Below are 7,774 nucleotides of genomic sequence, written 5' to 3'. Positions count from 1 at the left end.
TTTTGAAAAAGTTACCCACTAAAAATCAAGAAGTATGAAAAAAAGCAAGAATTCAGTCTGTGGTTAAATGTGAATAAAATACCTCACAGAACCCATATATTTTCCATTCTCTGCATAGTTCAATACACATTCAAACACTACACATATACAGACAGTGTCTCGCCCTCATTCACGTTTCATGTCCCGACTGTGTAGGAAGCCCCTCTCAAAGCTGCACATTGCGATTGTTTTCAGTTGATTTGTGAGAGGTTATTAAAGGATCCTGCAGCGCTGCCTCGGTTTATAAATACAGTTATAAACAGCATTGCAGCCGCGGCAACAAACAGATCAGTTTTTCGATGTTCGATGTTCCCCAGCTCCCGCATTGAGTGAGGCCACGAGAGCAACAACATTCAGGCCGCCTGTCCGATCACAAGTGGCTGGCGGGAAGCTGCAATTGCCGCTTCAGGCAGCGCATTATTGCCCATCCGTGGGAAACAAGGTAACACCGAAGCTTTGACAACACATCGCAGGCATTGTCTGTCCCACAGTTGTTGCTCCGCTGCGAAGCCAGAACTTGCCAGCTGTTTCAAAATTTACAACCAGAACACTGGATCCTCAGATCACGACCCGTTTTAAAAGTCTGTTTCTCTACCTACTGAGCGACGCAGGCTCGCAATTTGTTGAGTCCCTATCGTACTTATTCATTGTAGGACTCTGAATTATCCATCGTCGACGTCGAAATTGGGTGAGGGTCCCTGTTATAAAATATCAGCAACGTGTTGAGGAGAATCCTTGTTTCTGTTGAACTTGATGGAAGAAACATGGACAGTGAACTCGTGAGTTTACAATTCTCGTGTTTGTGCCAAATAAGAACATAAGAACATAAGAAATAGGAGCAGGAGTAGGCCAATCGGCCCCTCGAGCCTGCTCCGCCATTCAATAAGATCATGGCTGATCTGATCCTAACCTCAAATCTAAATTCATGTCCAATTTCCTGCCCGCTCCCCGCAACCCTAAATTCCCTTTAATTCTAGGAAACTATCTATTTCTGTTTTAAATTTATTTCATGATGTAGCTATTATTTAACAATGTCTTGTCATTCGGTAGAAGCAATTAAAATAACACTTTACATAGTGGCTCAAAAGCTAAACTTGTCCCACACGGGAGCTGGAAAAGGCCTCTCGACCTTTCAGCGTATTAAGATCTGTAAGCTGAATAATTTCACCCGTTACACAGTGACATCAGGGAGAATATTTCCCATCCAGATTTTCCCCACACGAAACTTCCAACTGATGAATATCCGCTAAACGAAAAGAAGAATTGTATGTTTAGTTCTTTAGATTGAAAGATCTCGTACCGGCCCCTTTGCCATATCAGCTGCCGCTAATAGCTCCCTCTCCCCTATAAACAAGTAAATTCACACCTACTATTGCAAGACGGTAGGCCAGAAGAACCCAAGTGCTCACATGGGAACACTAAGAAGTAGATGCGTTATGGAACATACCAGTTGTACCTTGAACTCAAAATGTTCGATTGTTCCAGATGAGGCTCAAACTCACAACCTGGGCATTTCTGGAGTTCATAAAAGTACCGCACGATGAGCGCTTGCGCCACAAGAGCAGCGCACAATCGGTTCTATCAGTGCTCCCGTCAAACAGCTTCATTTTCCGTCTCTGAATTATCGCTTTGTGATCTTTTTTCGATTTCTCCAAGAAGCCTCCAATCAAGATGCGCTTCGATAAATATCCGCAGTGAACTTTAAAAACCCTGGAATCTGAAACAAAACCCCAGAAGATAAGAACGTTTATTGATCTTATTATTAACTAAAGGACAACTTTTGATGGTGCTTTAAGGAGGATTTGGATAAAGTGTGAAATGAAACTGAGAAACTCTCCCTGGGATGTCGTTGATTGAAGAGATGGGCGTTATTTCATTTGAAAACCGAGGCTCGGAACTTTCTGATGGAGAAGTGTGACAGAAGATTGTGGTTAGTGGCAGTTGCCGGGGAGATCGAGAACAGAGGGAGAAAAGTCAAAGTCACAGCTGTGACAGCTCAAGTGCTCTGCTTATCTGTAATATTTAAAAATGTAATGTACAGTACAGGGAAAACCGATTTGGTATCGGTTATCAAAAATACTAAACGATACAGGTTGAAAGGCGGATTTGTGAAGAGGGAACGGATTTAACCGCCAGACCGAAATCATTCCACATGAATCTGAAGCGTCTTGAAAAAAACGGCAGCGCGAACTGTTATGATCGTGTCATGAATTCAAAGACCCTCCAATTACCGACAGTATCTTTGAACGAGTTGTGCAGCAAAACCGTGAGTGAAGCCGCTTTGCATTTGTCAAACGTGTCGGTGACGATATTGGCGTTAATAAGGGTCGATTTCAATTATTTGAAATCTCGCCATGCCTCTTGACCCGAAAATCGACGATAAAATCGGGTTTTTCCTGTAGGTCGTGAATTGAAGGGAAAGGCGCATCAAACAGATCAGGGAAATGAAGAGCAGAAAATGTGGATGAAATTTGCACGAGTGAAAATCCCTGTTTTTCGGAAGACTCTGTCCCCAGTGATCGAGAGGATTGCTATTTCGAGCTGTTATTCACCAGCCTTAACTTCAGTAATTTCCTGTTTGCTGACAATGAGATGTGACGGAATGAACAGGTCTAACGAGCCGGTCTGTAACACAGGACAATGATTCAGTGCAGCTCGTTACCCAGTCACTGGGCTCCGTTATAGCCGCTCCTGTCAGTCACACACAAAGATAAATTGTAAATCGGAAACAGAAAGAGTTAATGTATAACACTTAATATCAACCACGAGTTTTTCCCTCTTTCCGGCTTTTAAAACAATCTGTTTCACAGTTTGTCAAACCCAAAACAGCCTCTGGTATTTGCTCATCGAGAATTTCAGTGGAAATTGGGACCGTCACTTAGTATCGGAACAAATATACCCGCTGAGGTTTCGGGGTTGTTACTGGTTTATTTATATCAGTGAGTGGCTGATTTTAAACTAGATGAGGGTCTAAACCTGAGTTAAGAGCTTGGGATAGACAAGAGATTCTACAATATATCAAGTTAAATTACACTGATTCCACCAACACTGTACATCACTTCCCTTAAACATTGTTACCTGTGACTGTATAAAACTGGTGTGGGTGGAAATGGGAAATAACTGAAAAAACCTTCACTGTATCAAACTTATTATTATTATTATACAAACAATGTACAGCCTATCCCATCAAAAAATTTCAATGTAAAACCAGTCGCCAGTCCCAGACCCGCTGTGCCCGTGATGTGATTTGCATCCGATTCTGACTGACTGAGTATCAGACGCGCTCCCGTCCACAGTAAACGGATGGGGCCAGATCCATAAGAGAAAAATGAGGACCGACCTCCGCATAACCTGTCTTCATAATTTAACCATTTTAGCCCCGGTATCATTCTGGTGAATCTGCGCTGCAGCCTCTCCAAGGCCAATATTTCATTCCTGAGATGTGGTGCCCAGAGCTGAATGCAATACTTTAAATGGGGTCTCAGCAGAGATTTATATCTGGAACATACTTCCCCCCTTTGTATACCAGCTTCCTTGAGATAAAGACCAACATCCCATGAGACATTTAAATTAATTTTTCTCCCATTCCACTGGCTTTTACCGATTCCTGTACTTGGACCCCTAAATCTCTCTGCTCCTCCACAGTTCCTAACTTCTCACCATTCAGAAAATATTCTGATCTGCCTTCCTTCAGTCCAACGTCAATGAACTCACACTTTTCCATATTGAAAGTTTGAACAGAATGGGGCTCTTCTGTATAGAAAAGAGAAGGCTGAGGGGTGACCTGATATAGGACTTTAAGATTATCCAAGGGTTTGATAGGTTGGACGTAGATAAGGTGTTTGCATTTGTGGAGGTGGGGACTCCAAATCATTGAGGCAATGAATATAAGGTATTCACTATTTAATTCAATATGGCATTCAAGAGGAACACGTTTACCCAGAGAGAAGTTAGAATGTGCAATTCGCTACCACAAGGAGTAGTTTCGGCGAATAGCATGGATTCGTTTACAGCGAAGCTAGAAAAACAAATGGAGGAGAAAGGAATCTAAGGGTTTGCTCATCGGGTTAAATTAAATGGGGATGGCGTAGGCTTTTTTGCAGCATAAACACCGGCATTGTCTCGCTCGGCTGAATTGCCTGTTTCCATGATGTACATTCTATATAATTCGATGTCAGCTCCATCTGCCACAGTTTTGCCAACTCACTTAATTTATCAATTTCCCTTGGCAACTTTATGCTTCCATCCACACGACTCACTGTGACACCTATCTTGGTGTCAGCGACACACGTGGATTTACGGCTCTCTGTTCCTTGGTCTACGTCATTTATATGCCGGGTCTCTGTCTCCCACCTTCTATCCAACTCCCTACCCATTTCATTAGGTTGCCTTAAATTCTCCGCACTGTCATTGTCGTTAACAGTCTCTTATATGGTACCTTATCGAATACCTCTGGAAGTCAATATCATATAACAACCATGGACACTCCATTATATACCACGTTAGTTACATCTTCATAAAGTTCAACTAGTTTTGTTCGACTTGACTTACCCTTTACAAATCCATGCTGGCTCTCTCTGATCAATTCATGTTTATCCAAGTGCTCAATCTCTCTTTCCCTAATAATGGATACTGGCAACTTCCCCACAACGGATGTCAGACTAATGGGTCTATAATTTCGAACATCATCTCTGCTCCCCATCCCAAATAATGGAGTGACATTGAAATTGTTTCCATCAAAGGAACAATTCATGAATCAAGAGAGTTTGAACGATCATGACTGAAGCATGTACAATTTCCTCACCGAGTCCTCTCATTCCCCTGGGATGGTAACCATCAGGTCCTGGAGATTTGTCTATCTTTAATCTAATTATTTTCTCCATTGCCATTATTTTACATATACTGAATCCCCTTGATTTATTTACAGTTTTCCTCATATCTTTGATATGTTAGCCTCATTTATTTCTGTGAAGAACGAAGCAAAGTCAATATTTAGCAACTCTACATTTCATGATTTTCAACTACAATATCACCTCCATCTGTCTTTAAGCGGCCCACATTACTCACAGCCTCCCTTCTTTCACTTAATATACTGATAAAAATCTTGACTGTTGTCCTCATTTTCCCTGATAGGTTTTTTCCTTTTCCCTCTTTGGACCTCTTCCGGTTTTTTATTTTCAGCACCAAAATAAACAATACTTTGCTGTAAAGTTCGTCTCAATAGTTCTTCACTTTCAGAGCGAGAATTGTCCAAACCGGCAATTTATTTAATGTAACAAACATAAGTACACATACTTATCCGTATATCAACGCATTGATGGACACACAAAGATAAACAAAACGAAATATGCTGGCAGCATCGGGATGCACAGGTGAACGGACAAGCGAAACAGACAAAGATGAAACGGTCTGAACCCCAAACAGACAGTGACGTATCGCTGATAGATATTAGTGAGAGGAGGTGGGGCGGAGCTGGCATGAATGGGCGCTGTGGCTTAGTTGGTTAAAGCATCTGTCTTGTAAACAGGAGATCCTGGGTTCAACTCCCAGCAGTGCCTTGTGTAACTAATTATTTTTACCTAATTTGTGGAATTAAACGACAAAATGGCACTTTGGAATTGGTGTTTGTTCAGGTTTGAGGAGGAAACTGATATCAGATTGACTCTTCTAAAACGCCCTTTCATTGTACAGTCAGACCTCTCATAGAATGTGTCTGCAACGGGTTAACTTAAAGACACGTTCTCGTTTCTGGGCTCGTTGAGGTCAGGGTATAATTCACAATTTGAGGTTCAAACCCGGAAGTCGTCCTAATTTGGACCTGGACTTGTGATCTTGACCTGCGGTGAAAATCTTTGCAAAGAGGAAAATGAAGTCCGCAGATCACTCCACCTGAATCTCCAGACCCCGATGAAATATATCCCAGGCTGTTAACAGAAGCAAGGGAGGAAATAACGGAGGCTATGACCATAATTGTCCAATCCTCCCTGGTTCCAGGTGATATGCCGAAGGATTGGAGGACTGCTAAAGTTGTACTGTTGTATAAAAAGGGAGAAAAGGATAGATCAAGTAATAACAGGCCAGTCAGCCTAATCTCGGTCAGGCTGAAGGTGTTCTATTAAATATACTCTGCACTTCCTCCACGGCCAATACAGGGAGGAGGAGACTCTTGACTGACAAGCCTCAGCTCTATCAGGAGAGGGAGACTGACCCACGCTTTCTCTTGCTTCTGGGATGTGCCACTTTTGAAAAACAAGGTGAATTTCTCTATATCTTTAAACGCTCTGTCTCACTGCACATGATTTAAAGTGTATTGTGGGACGCTGAGTGTCTCTGTAACTGAAAACTCACTGACTCACTGCACGGATGTGTAATGTGTACTGTAGGATAGTATGTAAGTATCTCTGTATCTTTAAACTCTCTGTTTCACTGCAAAGCATTGACAGTGTATTGTAGGATGGTGTGTGTGTCTTTATAACTTTAAACTCTCTGTTTCACTGCACAGCATTGACAGTGTATTGAAGGATGGTGTGTGTGTCTTTATAACTTTAAACTCTCTGTTTCACTGCACAGCATTGACAGTGTATTGTCGGATGGTGTGAATGGAATGAGGGTCTGTGGGGCGAAGTGTAGCCGATTGGGAGCAGCACCCGTTTGCGGGGTGAGTATTGCACGCTTGATTTTCTCTCTCCCTTCTATCTTTCTTCCTCCCTTTCTTTCTTTCACCTCCCTCTCTCCCATTCTTTCTTTCACTCTCTTTTCATTCCTCTTATTTCGTCCTTTGTCTTTCTGCCCCAGCACCTTTGTCTGTATCCTGTTTTTGTTCCCTCATGTGTCTATGTTGGATGATCCAAAATTCAGACCCGCCGCTTCTTCCAGCTTTTCCTTCCTTCCACAATCATGGTCTATTTCATTGAGATTTACTGCGGCCTTGCCTACATTACTTTCACATTCTTACGCCTTTAAGTTTGCTCTCCATCGAACGCTGTTTCTCGGGGGCACATGTCCCGTTCGCACCAATGTTCATTTGTGCCTTGAAACCAGTCGATACATTTCGATCTGCTCCAGAGACAAGCTCAAAGAAAGCAGGGCTGGCATTCGGAAGGACAGCGCATACTTTTCCGTGAAATTTCCATGGGGTATCTTGTGATACGGGGGATGTTAACTGAAGAACTGGATTTTGTTTCCATGGTCGTTGGCGCTTTTCCCCGAGCAGTTGATGTGCGGGAGAGACGGGCGGAGCGACATAGCTGCGAATGACGAGTGAAATGTGCATTTTAGGCAATCTGGGCGGTGCAGGAAAGTCGGAAATGTTCCGCTTGATCTTAAAAGGTCTGTGGAAATGTCCGATTGAAAAGGAATGAGGAGAAATTAGAAGAGCGGCAATGGTGAAAAAGTGTCGATTACAGGAGATCGGCCGTGAGCGAAAGGTCCTTTGAAAGTTCGGCGCGGAGGGGATTTTGTTCGGAAACGACAGAATTTAAGCGCGTGGAGCTCCACTGTTTCGAGTTTTTCACCATTTCGAAAGTACTCTGATTTATCCTTTCAGGTCCCAAGTGGATGACCTCACACTTGACGAAATTCATATCGATTTGCCACAATTTTGCACATTCATTTATGATATTAATGCCTGTCTGTAATTTTATGCTTTCATCTGCACTGCTTCCAATGCTGCCCATCTTGGTGTCATCGGCAAACTTGGATATGTGGCTTTCTATCCCGTCATCTAATATCCGCC

General features: G+C 42.7%; 1 non-coding gene across 1 annotated transcript; it reads left to right on the top strand.

Moving 5' to 3' along the window:
• Positions 1-5,523: 5,523 nt before the first annotated feature.
• Positions 5,524-5,597, top strand: trnat-ugu (transfer RNA threonine (anticodon UGU)). The gene has a single exon. It is a non-coding gene; the product is annotated as a tRNA-Thr (tRNA).
• Positions 5,598-7,774: the final 2,177 nt, after the last annotated feature.

Source organism: Heptranchias perlo, chromosome 20, assembly GCF_035084215.1.
Source record: "Heptranchias perlo isolate sHepPer1 chromosome 20, sHepPer1.hap1, whole genome shotgun sequence".
In the NCBI taxonomy this organism is placed as follows: Eukaryota; Metazoa; Chordata; class Chondrichthyes; order Hexanchiformes; family Hexanchidae; genus Heptranchias; species Heptranchias perlo.
Note: the sequence above shows the minus strand (reverse complement) of the source record. Positions and strands in the feature narration are given on the sequence as shown.